Below are 18,007 nucleotides of genomic sequence, written 5' to 3'. Positions count from 1 at the left end.
AAATAATAGAATGTAGAAAACAACCCTGTAAGTCCTGGGTGAATGATGAACCATAGTGACTTCTGGTTCCTAACTGGAGATCAGATAAGGGTTAACTTTGGAGTCAGGGTACCGCAGCTCATATCTGTTTACTATTGGTCTCACCTTGGGCATATCTGAGCCTTAGTTTCCGTGTTTGTAAAATGAAAGGTTTGGAATTAGATGACCTCTAAAAAGAGTCCCGCCTGGCTCTCAGGAGAAGATCATATGGTCCAAGTGAACAAATATTTATTTTTAAACAGATGCTGTGGGTCAAAGCTTACACTCAACAATGTACAGCTGGTCAAAGAGAACAAATAGATAAAAATACCAGGGAGGGTATGGTTCTTAAGGGCACAGGTTAGGTAGGTGGTTAAGTATAATAGAACATCAGAAAAAGTAGAGTAATGAGGTGGAGAAGTGTCTAGCAGCGTGGGAAGACAGACAGAAAGAATTAGTAAAGGGCCTTGCGCCCATAGGAGCTTAGAATCTAAGAGACAGTGCTCTTAGAGCCATGAAAACCCATGTTCAACAACCACCTCCTTCATGAGAGACACTGTGCCTCTCTTGAGGAAGCCTATAATCTGTTGGCCTCAGTTTTCTCATCTATAAAAATGGGGATAATAATGAATAATTATTAAACAACCCAGGCTCCCAGGGTTGTTTTGTTAATCAAATGAGCTTATATTTAAAGTGCTATATAAATGCTATTACCATTATTATTAGTATTAGTATTTTATAGAGGAAAAGCATATTTAAAAAAAGACATAAAAGTGCTTAACTAATTACAGATTGGATTTCTAGATATCCTGATTCTAGATCCTGGTCTTAGGAACTCAGAGTTGAAAGGGGTATCAGAGAGTATGTATTTCTCAAACCATACCTATAACTTAATCCTTCTATAACATCCTGGACAAGTGAGCCTGTGCTTGAAACACCTGAAAAGTAAAGAAACCTATCTATCACTTTTTCCACTCTGAGATTGTTTTCACTCTGAGGGATTTTTTCCTTGCTATTGAGCAGAAATCTGCTTCTTTGTTTTTTCTACCCCCTATCCCTAGTCATACCCTGTGGGGGCGATTAGAGCAAGTCTAATCCCTCTTTCACAAAATAGCCTTTCAGATATTAGAAAGTAATCTTCATGTTCCCCCTAAGATTTTTCTTTGGACTAAATATGCATAATTTCTTCAGCAAAGTTTCCTATTCTCTGGACTGGGGAGGAGGGGTGGAAATAAGCATCCATATAATACCTACTATTTGCCAGGTCTTATGCTAATAAATTCTGCTTAGTATTTATAAATATTATCTCATTTGATCTTTACAACAACCCTGGAATACCATGCTGTTATTATCCCCATTTTATGGTTGAAGAAACTGAAGTGACTTGCCTAGGGTCACCCAGCTAAGGAGAAGTATCTGAAGCTGAATTTGAGCTCAGGTCTTCCAGATCCAGACCATTCTCCATCCACTATGCCATACAACTCTTAAACCCCTACCTATATTGGTTGCCCTTATTTGAACATTGTTCATAATGAACATAAAGGTGTTATTTTATGGTCCAGCCCTCTAAAATAGCATATTATGATGACTCAAGGACCTTCCTTGGTGTGAGAAAGACTTGAATGTAAGTTGGACCATTAGTACTTATTATCTGAGATCCTGGGCAAGTCAGTCATAACTTCACAGGGTCTCTCAACCACTCTGTCTCAGTCTATAATTAGGTTGCTGATCTATATCATTGGAGAGTATTTCCCTATAATGATGAAACCACTGACCTGGATTAACCTCTAAATCCCTCTCTCAAAAGTCTGCCAGTGTCATTCCAAAAAAAAATTGTCTGGAACTGAAAACAATATTTCAGATATGTTTTTATTAGGGAAAAGCTTAGATTCTAAACTTTAGAGAGAGAGCCATCCATCTCCTATTAGACAGAAATTGTGCTTCTCTTGATGGAGCCTATATTCATATTAATCTTCATGTACTATACTACTTTGTCTCTAATTTGAAATGACTTACTCCTTGAATCTAGTCATTCAACCAGTTCTGAGTCAACCTAGCTACAATCATCTCCACTATATCAACCCATCTTGTCCACAAAGAGAGCATGAGCTCTTGTGACATGCTTTGCTGAAATCTTAGGAAACCCAATCAGCCGCATTCCCTGATCTACCAGTCTAGTGACCGTATTTTAAAAAGACAATGACTTTAGTCTGGCATGACTTGTTTTTGATGACGACATCTTGTGATCACCATTTTTCTTTCTGGATGTTCACAAACCATTTATCACCATCTTCTAAAATTTTGCCATAAATAGAAGTCAAACTCACAAATCACCATTTATAGACTATTTAATTTATTCAGTCATTTTTTCAGTCCTGTTTGATTCTTTGTATCCCTATTTGGGGTTTTCTTGGCAAAGATACTGAAGTCGTTTGCCATTTCTTCTCCAGCTCATTTTGCAGATGAGAAAACTGAGACAAAGAGGATTACGTGACTTGCCCATGGTCACATAGCTAGTGTGTGGCTCCAGCCAAATTTGAACTCAGGAAGATGAATCTTCCTGACTTCAGGCCTAGTGTTCTGTCTATTATATTTTATTCCTTAAAAAGCAAAAACAAAAAAACCCAAGACATTTACTATCCTTTATCATTTCTTCCATTCTTTGCACTTTCAAATACAGTATCTGGCTTAGTGTTAGAGTGCCAGGCTTGGCATCAGGCTCATCTTTCTGAGTTCAGATCTGGCCTCAGATATTAACTGTATAGCCATGGGCAAGTCACTTCACCTTATTTGCCTTAGTTTCCTCATCTGTCAAAAATAAGTTAAAAAAGGAAATGGCAAACCATTCCAGTATCTTTGTCAATAAAAATTCAAATGGGGTCACAAAGAGTCAGACACGACTGAAAATAACTGAACAACGAATGACTCAAGATGGTGGTGACTCCGCAGTCATATCTTTAGTCTTTCAGTACCTAGGATTAAATCCATTCAGGATTGATAACTTAGTTATTGAGGAAAGAAGCCAAATACTCTCTTCCTATCTCCTTACCTAGCTTAGGTTTCAACTCCTCATTGACTATTTTGTTCTGTTTTTTCAATCCAAAGATCATTCTTCTTAGCAAACAGCATGTGCTTTGATCCTCCTCTTTTCTCCAAAACAGAAAAACTACAATGCCTAATTCAAAGTTGTGAACAAAGAGACAATCAGTTAACGTTAACTGAATTTTTTTTAAAGCAAATCAGGACACAGTTTTCAAATTGCCATCCAAAAGTGAACTTTCTTCTTTTTTCTGCACCATCTTAAATACATGCAATATCACCTCATTCCCATGCAATAAGTCAGTAGTGAAAGTGTCCCTTCCCATCCCAAATACAACTTGTAATCTAGTTCAATACAGAGGATTCCAAAAGTCTTAGTGCAATTTTAAGCTTCTTATATATTTTATGTAAGTGCCTGGGGGGTAGAGTTTATTTTTTTAAATTTGTTTTTGTATTTGTATCCATGCACCTAGGGAAGTGCTTTGGTTTTAATAAGTGCTTAATAAATACTCTTTGGATTATTAGATTTCTTATCTAGAATGAGGGAAGTGGTTGTCCCCCTAAACTTTGCCCTAGTCAGTACTGTGTTCAGTCCCAAATACTGTATTTTTAGAAAGACATTGACAAACCTAAATCAATCTTTGGTTGAGATGAAGGCCTAGACTTGGAATCAAGAGAGATACAGTTTTAAGCCCAAGCTCAGGTCCTTCTGAGCTGTGTGACCCTGGGCCAGTCATTTAACCTCTAAAACAATAACTCAGATTCTTAGGACTTATCTATTGGAAGTTCCCTACACAGATGAAATCTTAGATCTTTGAGGATAAATTGGAGGCAGGACTCTAGTAGAATAGCAGGAGGATATAGTGCTATTTAATGTTTTTTTAAAAAACTATCAATGGGGGCGGCTAGGTGGCGCAGTGGATAAAGCACTGGCCCTGGAGTCAGGGAGTACCTGGGTTCAAATCCAGTCTCAGACACTTAATAATTACCTAGTTGTGTGGCCTTGGGCAAGCCACTTAACCCCATTTGCCTTGCAAAAAAGAAAAAAAAACCTAAAAAAAACTATCAATGGAGGAATTTTTGGCATGCTAATCAAATTTGAAGGTAATAGTTGAATTCTGAAAGATGTAGACAGAAATGACAAGCCAAATCTAGGAAGGTGAAATTTAATAGTGACAGACTAGTATTCATATCAAATGTAATATTTTCTTCTCTGTCAAGAAGATATTGCCTCCTTAGTAGAAATTAAGTCTACAAAAATTCCTACAGAATATATGTGGTGAGATACTCTTGGAATACTGTGCTTAGTTCAATGAGGGAGGTAGGGGATAAGGTTGGGACATTTTTAGAAAGAACATTGATAAACTGAAGTGTCCAGCGGATGAACAAAATATGATAGTGGAGACCACTTCACATTAAGATGGAGTAAAAGAAATGGAGATATTTAGCTTGGAGTCTTAGGGAGGAGGACATGACAGTTCTCTTAAAATATCTGAAGAATTGCTGACAAGTGGAAAGAGTCTTCTGTTCTTATCCTTGGGGGCAGAAGGAGTCCCATATATGATCTCCAGAGTCACATTTTACACACAAGAAAAAACTTGCTAACAATTAGAGATATCAAAAAGTGGAATGGTCACCCTCAGTAGGAGTCTTTATGCAAAGGCTGGATGCATAGCTGGGAATGTTTATAGGTAGAGGGGAATCCATTTCAGATATGAACTGCATTAGTCAGTCTCTGAGGCCCCATCTATTTCTAAGATCTTCTGATAATTGCAAAGTTAATCATCATCATCCTTGTGCTTCAGATGGAATTTGAAAAATCTTTTTTGGAGATCAGATCATTCTACCAGATAGCTAGACAGTGGAGAAAGTGTTGAATTTAGAATCAGGAAGATAGAAGTTAAAATCCTGCTTACTTAGCTGTGTGACCCTGGATAAGTCATTTCCCCTCCACTCAACCCCAGTTTCTTCAACTATAAAATGGAAATAATCCTATTTCACAAGACTATTGTGGGTATTCAATCAGATGAACTCTGCAAGCTTTAAAACACTATTAAAATGCTTGCTCTTACTATCTATGTTTATCATCTAACCCTTATAGCACCAGATACTTTTTCTAATAATGCTTTACTGAGATCTAGGTACAATATATCTGTGGCATTATTTGATTTAAAAAGAAAAAAAAAGCTAACATTTACACAGGCAGGTTTCACAACAATCCCATGAGGTGTGTACTTCATGCAGGGGTGCTTAAACCTCAAATGAAATAATGAACAATAATAATAATCGTAATAATATTTCTACTATTTCTACCTAGCATGGGTGAGGTACTGTGCTAATAAGCACTAAACAAATATCTCATTTGATCCTCACTACTACTCTGGGAGATGGGTACTACTATTATCTTCATTTTACAGATTGCGGAAACTGAGGCCAGCAAAGGTCAAATGACTTGCCTGGGGTTACAAAGCCAAGGAGATGTCTGAATAAGACACTTTGTAAACCTCAAAATGCTATAGAAATACTAGTTATCATATTCATATTAGCATTAATTGGACTCCTAGACTATTCCCTGAGGCTTCTACTGCTCCCTAACTCCCTAACTAAGCTCATGCAAAGTTGGCAGAACATTTGAGGAGTGTGCTGGGAAATAGTTAATAATGGGGCTGGAGGGTCGGAGAAGAAGCTCCAAGAGCAATATAGCAAACTTTTAGTATAATCTACATTATTAATATTTTCTTTCTCTTAAGCCAGTGTACAAAACAATGAATTGTCTTCATTTATCTAAGGAGAATAAAGATTTCTCTGGTTGATTTAAATGCCCCCATTGAAAATGTAACTATCAACTCTGACTCTCTAAAGCAGGTTAGAGAGGTCCCAGCACACTCTTTGCTACAAGAATTATTATCACTATTGTAAAGGTGAGGAAATCAACTGGTCCATGATGGCATGGCATGTGGAATGACCTATGTGCCACCCAAATAGATGCAGAGCTCTCCTGGTGCTGGGTCCAGAGCTCTTGCCATATAGGATTCAGCCTCTCCCATCTGATCAACCTGTAAGGTGTGTCTAACAAGTAAGAAGTTGAAGTTAGTCTGGCATGCCCAGTTTTTGATGATGCCATGATGTCTCTTGGTGATTACCACTTCCCTTTCCCAGTGTTCAAAAAAAATCTCTTTGATAATAAGATTTTCTAAATCTTATTGGCTCTTGAAATCAAACTCAACAACTTGAAAATCCACAAATTTGTCTTTTCTTTTTTCTCTTTTAAAATGAAGGCAGCTGGTGGATCAATGGGCTATAGAGTCAGGAAGAACTGAGTTCAAATCCTGTATCTGGCACTAGCTGTGTGACTAGTACAAGTCACTTAACTTCCATTCCATTTTTCTCAGTTCTAAAATGGGGATAATAATGGCACTTAGCTCCCAGGATTGTTTTGAGGGTCACAGGATACATGTTAAAATACTTACAGTAACTGGTATACAATAGGTGCTTAATTAATGCCCATGCCTTCCCCTTTCTTTTCTGGTCTTTTTTCTATTTTCTTTTTATTATTAACTTACCATGAATATTTCAATAAACACAAACCAGAAAAGATGATTGTAGATTAAGTTGAATTTCTTATATAACTTTTAATGTATAATTTAATAATAAATTTAATAATTTAACTATTCTGTTTCTCTGTGTCCTTTTCTAAACTCCTTTCTGCTCTCCTGTGCCTTTTCAATGGTTCATGATGTAACTTTCTTTTCTTCTTTTTTTTTTTGCACCACTCTCATTACATACAACTCCATACCCATGGGGTACATTCCCATAAACCCAGCTAACAAGGAGACTAAGGCTGGTTGAGCACAGGAGTTAAGAAGGTTAAGTGGGTTCTGCCTATCTTTTCTCTGTCCTGTTTGGCATCAAAATGCACATCACTGGGTTTCCAAAAGGAAGAGTAAACCAGCCCAGAGGAAACAGCAGGTCAAAACTTCCATGTTTATCAGTAGGGGGATAGGGTCCATGAATAGCCCTTGCATTTATAACTTAGGCAAGAAAAACAGCCCTTAAGAAAAGGCATGGGTCTGCTAGGTGGCGCAGTGGATAAAGCACCGGCCCTGGAATCAGGAGTACCTGGGTTCAAATCCAGTCTCAGACACTTAATAATTACCTAGCTGTGTGGCAAATATATGATCTTTCTGTATTTCTAGTCCATCAGCTCTCTTCCAAGAGGTGAGAAACAATGCTTCATCATCAGTGTTCTGAAAACACTGAATGGACTGTATCTCTGAAGTCTTTCAAATGGAAAACAAACTATCATTTACATAGCACAGTAAGGTTTGCAAAGCATTTTATATATGTTGCCTTCTTTGACCCTCACGCTAAGTTTATGACATAGATTATTATTCCCTTTTTATGGATGTGTAAACTGAGGCTGGGACAGCTGGGTGTCACAATAGATAAAGTTCTGATTCTCCTCTTCCGGAGTTTAAATCCGGCCTTAGGCACTTACTAAATGTGTGACCCTTGGAAGTCACTCAACCCTCTATGCCTCAGTTCCCTCATCTGAAAAATGAACTGGAGAAGGAAATGATAAACTATTCTAGCATCTTTGCCAAGAAAACCCAAAATGGGGCCACAAAGAATAGGACACAAATGAACAACAAACAACAAAATACTGATGCTAAAAAAAAGTTAAGTGGCTTCTCAAGTATCACCCAGTGACAAAGGCAGGATTTGAACTCAAATTATCTTGACTCCAAGTCCATCATCTCAGTGGGCTACCTTTCATTAACATGCCAATTTTTCTCCTGGTTCTGCTTAACAATCTTCTATCCATTTTTTCAATACCTTAGGACTGCAATATACCATCCTCGTGGCTAGGACACCTGGGTGTCCTCACTAATTTTTTGTTTCTCCTGGCATACAGCAACAATGCAAACCTTCTATGACCTAGGATTGAACAGGAGAAAGAGAATGGGTTGAATTGCCTGTGGGGGACTTTCCAGGTCATTTAATGATACCAAAGTTCAGAAGTCATTTTTTAAGTACCAATATTTTAGAGCCCTGAATCATCAAATAACAGTAAGCCTGACAGCTAGGTGGTGCAGTGGAGAGAGCACCAGTCCTGGTGTCAGGAGAACCTGAGTTCAAATTTGGCCTCAGATACTTAATAATTACCTAGCTGTGTGACCTTGGGCAAGTCATTTAACCCCACTGCCTTACCAAAAAAAAACAGTAAGCATGAGCAACCATGGATAGCTTGCAATCTACATTTTTGGAGGAAAAACACATATGGATGAGGTCATAGATTCATCAAAGTATCAAAGAAGTTTCAAATTCCTATTTGCCATTTTTGTTTTGTTTCTTTTCCAAAGGTCATCATCCCATCTACCCTGAGTAAGGCAGGTAGGTAGGACAATGGATAGAGTCAGGAAGACTTGAGTTCCAATCTAGTTTCAGATACTAGCTACTGGGTAAGTGACCTATCTGCTGTCTGCCTCAGTTTCCTCAACTGTATTAAAGAGATAATAACACCTACCTCACAGGAGTTGTTGTGAGGATGAAGTGAGAAACTATTTATAAACCTTATAGCTAGCAGTGTAACAGGCACTTAAAGAATTCCCATCCCCTTCATAGCTTCCCATTCCACTTTTCTCTTCCCTAGCTTCCCTCACTAGCCTCAATTCATTTTGAGCTTTAGAACTTTGGATACTATTTTTGCATGACTACAATACACTTTGGTATTCACCCTCTATTGCCTGCCCTTGTCACCATCTCTACATGTCTTTCTCTAAGTCTATGCTTGTTGGTGAGTTGATTATACATCCACATTGGTCCTTTAGGCATTTCTCTTTTCCACCCCTTCATTTGCATTGAGTTTCAGCTCCCTTTTAACTTTTTTTTTTGGTAATATTTACTATAAGAATCCTTTAGCTTGGTAGTTGCATAGCTTTTCTTTTTTCCCAACATAGTTTTTTTTAAAAGCTTTTTGTTTCTCCTAGCTTCTTTCATCAGTCCCAGTTTAGTCTTTAGGACTTCTGATACTATTTTGAGAGGACCATGCCACTCTTTAATATTTATCCTCTGTTGCCCATCCTTGCTCCCATCTTACAAATTTGAAGATCCTCAAAATCTAAATTAGTGATTTTCTTGTGTATCCACATTGGTCACTTTAGACAGCTCCTTTTTTATTTCCATCAGAAATCATTTATGCTTATATGGTTAGGTTTCACTCTTCTGAATTTCCCATCCTTCCTGGGCAGATTTCTGACACTTTCCCCTGGGGTTTTTGAAATTTGTTTTCCATAAAGATAGGACAGTGACTGCCTGGGTTTCCTCTTCTCTATCATGATTTCTTAGATGGAATGGTCACTTATCTCTTTGACAACTTCCACCCCATGGTACTTACAGTCAGTAACTTTGAGGGAATAGTGCAAAATACTCCAAATCAAATCAGTCGACACTGGATGTTGATACAGAGAACCTGAGGTCAAAACTTGGCTCTGCCATTTACTACTTAGGTTAACTTGGGTAAGTGGTTTACTATCTCTGGGGTTCAGTGCCTTTTTTTTTTTTGTAAAATAAGAAGGCTTGAACTACATGGCCTCTGAGGCTCCTTCCATATCTATGACCTTTGGCTTTATTCATTGCATGTAATTGTTATTCCATGATATCTAGGCACTGTTACTAAGAGATGCAAAGATAGTAAATGAAATAAGCCTATAGGAAATAAGTTCATACATAAGTGTGTATATAAATATATGTGTAAATATATATATATATATGTATATATATAAAATAAAGTATTTAATTACCAAGTGGTTTGAGAGGCAGGGTACTAATCATTGAAAAGATCAGGCAAAGCTTCCCAAGAAGATAATACCTTAAAAGAAGAGAGGGAATCTATGAAGACAGAGTACATTCTAGGCCTGAGGAATACAAAGAAAGACACAGAGGAGTGTCATTGGGAGGATCAGAGAAAAGACCAGTTTGACTGGATCACAGAGTGAAGGAGAAAAGAATAATTTCCAGTGAGGTTTGGAAAGATAGGGTAGGGTCAGAATATGAAGGATTTTAAAAACTAATCAGAAACGTTAGCTACAGAAGGTGATTGAATAGGAAAATATCTTGTTTAAATCTGAGCCCAAGGAAAATCATTTTGGTAGGGCTGTGTTGGATGAACTGAGGGAACTGACCAGGAAAACAATCAGGACTTCATTGCAATAACCTAGGCAAGGGGTGATGAAGGTCAGGACTAAGGTGGTGGCTGTGAGAGTGACAGTGGTTGTCCTGGGCTGTCAAAAAAGACCAAGTCATCAGGGAGGTGATACCATGACAAGCATTTACATTGGATCTGAGTGAGGGGGAGCTGTGATAAGTCACTTCCCAAGTCATCTGGGTCCAGTGGTCAGATAAGAATCAGGATGACTGGAAATGGTTCTGATCAGGGTTAAGTGACTTGTTCAAGGTCACACAACTAGTAAAAGTCAATTCTCTGAGGCTGGATTTGAACTCAGGTCCTCCTATCTCTAGGGCTGATGCTCTACTGCATCACCTAATGGTCCTAGCCATGAGAGTGGAGAACAGGGATCAGATAGAGATAAGAAATTTTGTGAAGGAAGACATGGCAAGATTCAGCATCTGATTGGATATATAGGGTTAGGAAAAGTAAAGAGTTAAATATGATGACCTGAAAGATTGGAAAAATGGTGGAAGATCAGGAAAAAGTAAGGAAGCAGGGGGATAAAGGGGTAGAGGGAAGAAAAGAAAAGGAGGGAAACGACAATCAAAAACTAAACTTTGGTGAATATCTATAGTTAGAAGACCAGAAAAGGAGGAATAATTAGGAGGCTTTAAAAAAAAGTCAAATTAATTTTAAATTCATTCCATTAAAAAAAAGGATTCTATACATACCACTTTTTAATTTTTTCCCCTTTATATAGCACTTTAAAAGGAGGAAACAATGTCATGAAATCAAGGAAATTATTATAAGATAATACAACCCCAGAAAAATTTCAGATCACTGACTAAAGTGTACTAGAGATGCTGGCATGAACAATGACTAGAGTCAGTTGGGCTAGTCAAGGGAAATTTCATGGAGAAAGAGGTCTAGACTAGAACAAAGCTCTTGGGCAAGAACAATGACAAATGATACAAAGAAAGAAAAGCATGATGTCCTGGTTTCCTCTCCCAACCCTCAAACTTGATCTTCAGAAGAAGGAGGGAGGAAAGAAGTGCCATTAAAACTGAATAGGGTGGAAGTGTTGGACTCAATATGCAGAATGAAGTAGACATTTTTGGACATGGTCTCTTGTGGGAGTTCATTTTGCTTTACTATGTATATTTGTCACAGAGTTTTGCCTTGCTCTTTTTCCTTTCTCAATGTGGAGTGGGTGGAGAGGGAGAGAAAATAAATGGTTGCTGATAAAAAAAAAATATTAACTAAAAAATTACAGACAGGGATTTTTTTTTTCATCTAAGTAGAGAGAATATTTCAGGATTTCCCATAGTTGTTACACCCTATTGTGCTTGAAGGCAGCAGTGGTAAAAGTCAGAAAAAATAGGAAACCTCCAGTATTTGCCTGGTTGGCTTTGTGGATTAAGAAAAACAGTGGATTTTCTGAATATCCATTCTTAGAGCATGAGTCTTGGAATCAGGAGGACCTGAGTTCAAATTCAGTTTCAGACATAATAATTACCTTAGCTGTGTGACCTTGGGCAAGCCACTTAACCCCACTGAATGAAAACACACACACACACACACACACACACACACACACACACACACACACATCATTATCACAGGCAATCCTACTCTTCAGGACTAATAATTTCTTGGTTTCACCTAGTAATATGACCCAGTGCTTGACATCTCTTATTGTTGGGAAGTTGAAACTAACATCCAATCAGAGCACTTCCTGCTATAGCTTTAACAATGAATAGGAACTAAACAATCATAATTTAATGGGTGGGATAAAAAATGAACAAGATTCATGGACTCCACCCTTTAAACATTGTCAACGAGTTATAGAAGTAATAACAGTAATATTATTAACTACAATAATAAAATGTCACCTTTTATGTAAAGATGACACAATCTACTTAGCCACCATCAGTACCATACATACTCGGAGTAGTTTTTCCAGTAAGAGAGATGGATTTGAGCTGAGTCATCTATATTCTTTGAGTTTCCCATGTGGGACCATCATCAAGCCTTTGTGAGACAGCTGTTTGGGATATGGGGAACAAACTGAGATTATAGAACAAAACAAAGCTAATTGTTCTATGTGGAAATCAAATATCTCGCCTTATTTGATTGACAAGGTACTCTGATCTACCAGGCTACCAGGTCAGCAAATTTGAGATCAACAAAAGGCATACATGTGAAGATATCCTGGAGGCAACTGAAAATGTTATGACAAACAGTTAAGGAAAAATAAGTAAGTATTTGAGATATTTTAGAGAAGTAAATTGGAGGATCAGCAGCAGAAAGAATACTAATTGGAGTGTTGAGATAGGATGAGTTTTTGAGGAAGAATGCCTAGAGAAAAGAGTTCGAGGTAGAGGACTGAGACTTGAGAAATACTCACCATCAAGACAGAGGACTTGATTGAGGAAACAAAAAAAAAGGAAATCAGTGAAGGAGGAAGAGAACCAGTATAACTTTATTATCATAGGCTCAAGAAAGAAGAGGAAGTCACAGGCTTATTATCCCTGGTTCCACTCTCTCCTCTCTAACCTGTCCTCCATATAGCCACCAAAATAATCTTTCTATTGACAGAGGTCTAAATCCCTCTTCACAAAACCCTTTAATGGACCTCTAGGATAAATGATAGACTTCCCGGCCTAGTATTTATAGTTAAAAATTAATACCCTCAACAATATTCCAGCAAAGAGAAGTGTCATGAAAACCCAGAAAGGAGAAAATACTTAGGAGGAGCAGATATCAACAATGTCAAAAGCTACCAAGAAGGTTATATTTATATTTATATTTATTATTATATATATATATATATTATATATATTATTATATTTAGCAAGTAAGGTTTAGTTGGAGGTATGAAGCCTGGTCAGTAATTGAGAGTACCACCTTCCTTTGTCCTGAAGAAGGTTTGGGGATGGAGGAGACAGTGGAACAAATGGAAGGCAGTCCAGTGCTAGAAGTGTTCTTAGGGTGCGACCACACTAAATAAGGATTGGTGTATTGACTTCCAGTATGTGATGCTAGAGATGGCATCATGGAAATTTCTCTGGCCTGCCCTGTAGAGATGATCCCATCTCAATCCCTGGTGCTGAATATTTTGGGAGTCTCACCTCTGATGCATTCAACCTAGTCTGAGTTTGATTCTTCTGGTGTTAGCCCAGGCTGGAAAATGCTCTGTCCTCTTCAGTTTAACTAGTTAAATTCTGCATGACTACCCATAGTTTTCCACAGTTAGCTATCATTGATTGGTCTGCAGTCTGAAATCTGCCCTGGATCTGACATTTTGAAACTCAAAACTTTTCTCTTCTCCAATCAGGTGAATTGAAAGATTTTTTTCCATCTAAGTATAGAATGTTTCAGGATTTCCCACAGTTGTTACACCCTATTGGTTTTGGGGGCAGTAGTGGTAAAAGTCAGAAAAAAATAGGAAACCTCCAATATTTGCCTTGTTGGTTTTGTGGATTAAGAAAAACAGTGGATTTTCTGAATATTCAATTTCACTACTGGATTATAAATCCCTAAGCAAGGAGGTAGGATCATTTTTTTCCTACCTCCCCTCTACTACCACCACCACACCATGACCACCAACACCCTCTTTACCACAATATATACACTCAACCACATTAAAATAACAACTCCCAAAGGAGAGTTCACATTTTACATAACACAAAACACTTTTCTCATAAGAATCCTGGGATATAGGGAGAGTAAAATTCTCATTTTGTAGACAGGGAAACTGAGGTTCACAGAGACGAATATGTTTCACCCACAGGGCAGAGTTGGGATTTAGACCCAGATATTCTGACTAGATACAGCTTATTTTCCAATGGATGGAGTGAAGGGAGGGTTTGGGCATGGAACTTACCTTTCTAAAGGTAAGCATGTCATGAAATTCACTTGGGGAAACCAAAATGTAGAAGTATGGACTAATGGTATATATCAGAGGTCTGGGATTTTAACTAGTGACTTCCCCATTAAGGATGCATCAAAGGACTGCAGTGTGGCTCTGGAATGGACCCTGGAGGTCAACTGGTTTAACCCTCTGATTTTATAGGTGGGGAAATTGAAACTCACAAGTTATGTGACTTGTTCAGGCTGACATAGCTAATAAATGGAAGGGGCAAAATTTGAATTCAAACCATTTGCCATTGTTTTTTGCTGTATTATAGGAGGCATTGTAGTACTGAGAGGATTTGAATCCAGGACTACTGACTAAATCTAGCATTCTTTACACTATAATTAGAAAGCTTTCTTCAGATTTGTTTTCACTGTTGTCTCCCCTGTTAGAATATAAACTATCTTTTACCTCTTTTTGTATTCTCACAGTTCTGGCACCTAATGGTTGCTTAATAAATGTATATTAAATTGGGGGGGGAATGGTTGGGGAGATTTCAAGAGAAAGCAAACAGCTACAGCAAACTCAAGATCAAGAGTCCCTCACTTGGCCTCTTGGGAGTTTGTCTGTGGCTGGTTTAGAGGCCTGAATAGCATCCATGGAGGATAGCTTTGGGCACACTGCCCCATTAGTAAACATCACGTTTTTGTTTCATGTCCTAGCATGCCAGAGAACTGGGCTGTGCTTTGCTAAGGGGTGGGGTCCCTCCATTGGGGCAAAGGGAACAGATCTATCTCCTCTGATTAATATTTAGTCTTATCTCTAAAAGTGGTATCGACACATCTCTGGGCTATTTTCCCTCCTCAACAACCTAGACAGACCAGTTTAACTTAAGCCAGTCTCAATTCTGAGAAGATCCTGAGGCCTAATTTTGGGACTAAATTGCAGGAAGCACCGGACTCACTTTTCTGTTCATCGACTTCATCTGAGGGTGGCCCACAACCAGAAGCCAAAAGACCTGTTGTTCAGGCCTAACCCCACAGGGCTGCTGTTTCTGGGTTTCCCCACTTGGAAAATGAAATAGGCCCCTCCCAGGGGTGTTGGGGGATGAGCTCATATCTGCAGAGGGCTTTAGTTTCAAGGCACTAGAGAGATGTAAAGTTTATTGTGAAGGGGATGAATCAGATCAGCACACATAAAAATCAATTCCCCCCCCATAAACCTTCTCCAATCCCTACCTTTCCCCCATTTTTTCAAATCTTGTATCATCCCAGAGGAAGCTTGGGAGAAAACTTAGTGCCAACAAATAGAAAGATGTGGGACATTTGGTTTCAAGACTATAGGTAGATCTCTTCCAACCTGGTAGGAGTGTGTTAGGAATGTGTCTTTTCTTGTCACTTCCCGTTGCTTAGAACTATGTTCTAGGTGTAGGTGCATTCAAGGAATTGGAATTTGAGGGCCTCAGTTTGAATAAGGGTTTTCCTGCTTACTACTTACAAGAGAAACAGTGTCATATAGTGAAAAAAAATGGAATGGATTTCTAGTCTAGATGATACTTGCTTCCAAAGATAGGATACTTAACCTGTATTGTCTCATCTGTAAAACAGTACTTGCCCCCCCAGAATTGTAGTAAAAATCAAGAGAGATAAAAATGTAACTTGGAAATATCCAAATAGCCTTGGACAAGTCATTTGACTTTAGTTCTCTCATCTGTAAAATGAGAAGGTTGGATCTCTAAGATTCTTTTTCTTTCTAGAGTCTATGCTTCAACTTAAGGATTTCAGGACTATTGATCCATAGCAAGAAGGGACCTCAAAGGCCAACTTTTTGAGACTGAGTTTGGGAGACATTATGCAACCTGCCCAAGGTCACATAGGGAGTCAGTATCAAAGGTGAGATTTGAACATAGTTCTTCTGATTCAAGAGCCCGTTTTTTCCACATCAACATACTCTCTTCCTTAAAAGAAGTCACTGCTCTTTAAAAGTTCCCATTGGGGTAAACTTTGATATAGACCCACTCAACTACTTTCTCTCTCTCCCCCCTACTTTTCTGTCCTTATCTTTCTGATTCTTCTGTCTTTTGGGTTTCTCTGTCTTTCTTCTGTCTCTTTTCTCTCTCCTCTCTCTCCATCTTTCTCTCTTTCTTTCTGATTCTTCCATATATGAGTTTCTCTCTCTTTCCTCTATCTGCCTCCCTTCTCTTTCTCCTTCTCTGTCTAGCTGTGTCTCTGGTCTCCCTTTCTGAGTGTCTGTCTTTCTCCTCTGTTTCCTCTCTAGGTGTCTGTATTGCTTTTTTCTCCTCTCCGTTTCTCTTCCCTTTTCCCCTCCTTTCTTTCTCCTCCTCCTCCTCCTCTTTCTGATTTGTACAAAGCTCCTTCCCTGCCCTACCTATTCTGGATGGATGGTCCCATGAGCTGCCTCTCCACACCCCTCCGCACCCGTGCCTTCCACCAAGACACATCCTGCGGACACCTGCCCGAGAAGCAGCTCCATCTCCATCCCCCGGCTCACCTGGGAGCCGGCTGCGGGCTAAGCAAAGTGGGGAGAGGATACAGTGTCAAGAGAGGGAGGCGGGCTCGGCTTCCTCCGGAGGCTTCCTACGCTCCGGGCCCGGTCCGGGCTTGGGCTGGGAGGCGCATCCTGACGCTCTGGGGCTTAGAGGTGGGGCTCCTGGCTCGAAGTGGTGAGACGAACAGGTGACTTCCTGGTAACTCTACCCTCTCCACTGATCTCGTCTCCCCTCCCTCCTTCCCCCACTCTCCAGGTGCAGGCACCTCGGAGGCTAGAGCTTTCAAGTCTCACCTGGGGCCTGACTACTTCTGAGCAAGGCACGGAGCTGTCCCCCCTGCCGCGTGAATGCCTGCGCTCACCCTTACCTGGGACCCCGAGATGCAAGTGTTCCTCAGTCAGGTAACCGCGGGGCCCAGGTGACGATCTTGGCGCTTTCTATTGGGCAAGGTAAGACTTGGGTTAAAGTAGCCACCAAAATGGGACGGGCCAAAGGAAAAGGGGGGGTGGGTGGGTTGAGTAGGTGTTTCTAGTGGGGAAAGGTAGGGACTGATTTAATTTCTAGACTGAATCTGAATTAAGTGATTGGGTCACTTGTTGATCAAACTTACTATTCCCAGGAGTCGGAGTGCTATTCTTAGGTGATCTCTTTGTAACATCAGCCCCTTCTTACACACATTACCCACCGCCAGCAGATTTAGCTAGCTAGCCACTAAATGCTGGCAGGGTAGCCTGGGAGTGTTTAGAGAAAGTAGCTTCCAGGGGGTGACTGGGGCATCGGGGAGGGATTGAGGAGCCCAAAGTCCCAGGGAGCCGGAAGTGACTGGACTGAGAATCCTAGCAATGAGTAACCCACCGCTTCCCTATGCCCATCTCAGAAGGTACCAGGATCTCCCATCCACCTGTAGACTGAGGCAGCTACTACACTAGGGGGAGGAGGATGCGATTGGAGGGATCAGGGGAGGGTGAATTGGTTTGGCTCTCTCCCCCTCCTAAAAGCTCAACAACAATTTGCTTGAACAAACATTTTAAATTCCCACTGCTTAGTAACCCTTAGTCTCTTGCACGTGGGGGTGCTTTCTTCCCCTTTGGCCATGGCTAATAATGCACTACCTACTTCACAGGCTGTTATGACAACCAAATGTAACAATACATATAAGTTCATATATTTAGTGTGTGTGTGTGTGTGTGTGTGTGTGTGTGTGTGTGTGTGTGTGTATGGAGAGGGAAAAAAAAGAGAGCCACTGATCCTGGACTTGTGATTTTATGTGAAGAAAATACCCAATGAAGAAATTCCCTCTACCAAAATAAGAGGGCACAATACCTTCCACTTAGAGTTTTAAAGGATTGCTTAGGGCATTATAAAGTTAATTGACTTACTTGAGGTCACATAAAGAGTGGGTGTTAGAAGTGGG

General features: G+C 39.6%; 1 protein-coding gene across 3 annotated transcripts in view; it reads left to right on the top strand.

Moving 5' to 3' along the window:
- TMEM184A (transmembrane protein 184A) overlaps nt 1–18,007 on the top strand; it is a 56,115-nt gene that overhangs the window by 7,008 nt on the left and 31,100 nt on the right. The window contains exons 2-4 of one of the 3 annotated variants that reach the window (XM_074201825.1): nt 12,387–12,485; nt 15,841–15,976; nt 16,849–17,042. The gene's annotated coding sequence lies outside the window, so the exon portion shown is untranslated. Of the gene's footprint in view, nt 1–12,043; nt 12,486–15,840; nt 15,977–16,848; nt 17,043–18,007 lie in introns of those variants that run through there. The other 2 variants (XM_074201826.1, XM_074201824.1) reach the window with 2 other exon arrangements.

This window comes from Macrotis lagotis, chromosome X (genome assembly GCF_037893015.1).
Source record: "Macrotis lagotis isolate mMagLag1 chromosome X, bilby.v1.9.chrom.fasta, whole genome shotgun sequence".
Classification (NCBI taxonomy): Eukaryota; Metazoa; Chordata; class Mammalia; order Peramelemorphia; family Peramelidae; genus Macrotis; species Macrotis lagotis.
This window is presented reverse-complemented; position numbering and strand designations above follow the sequence as displayed.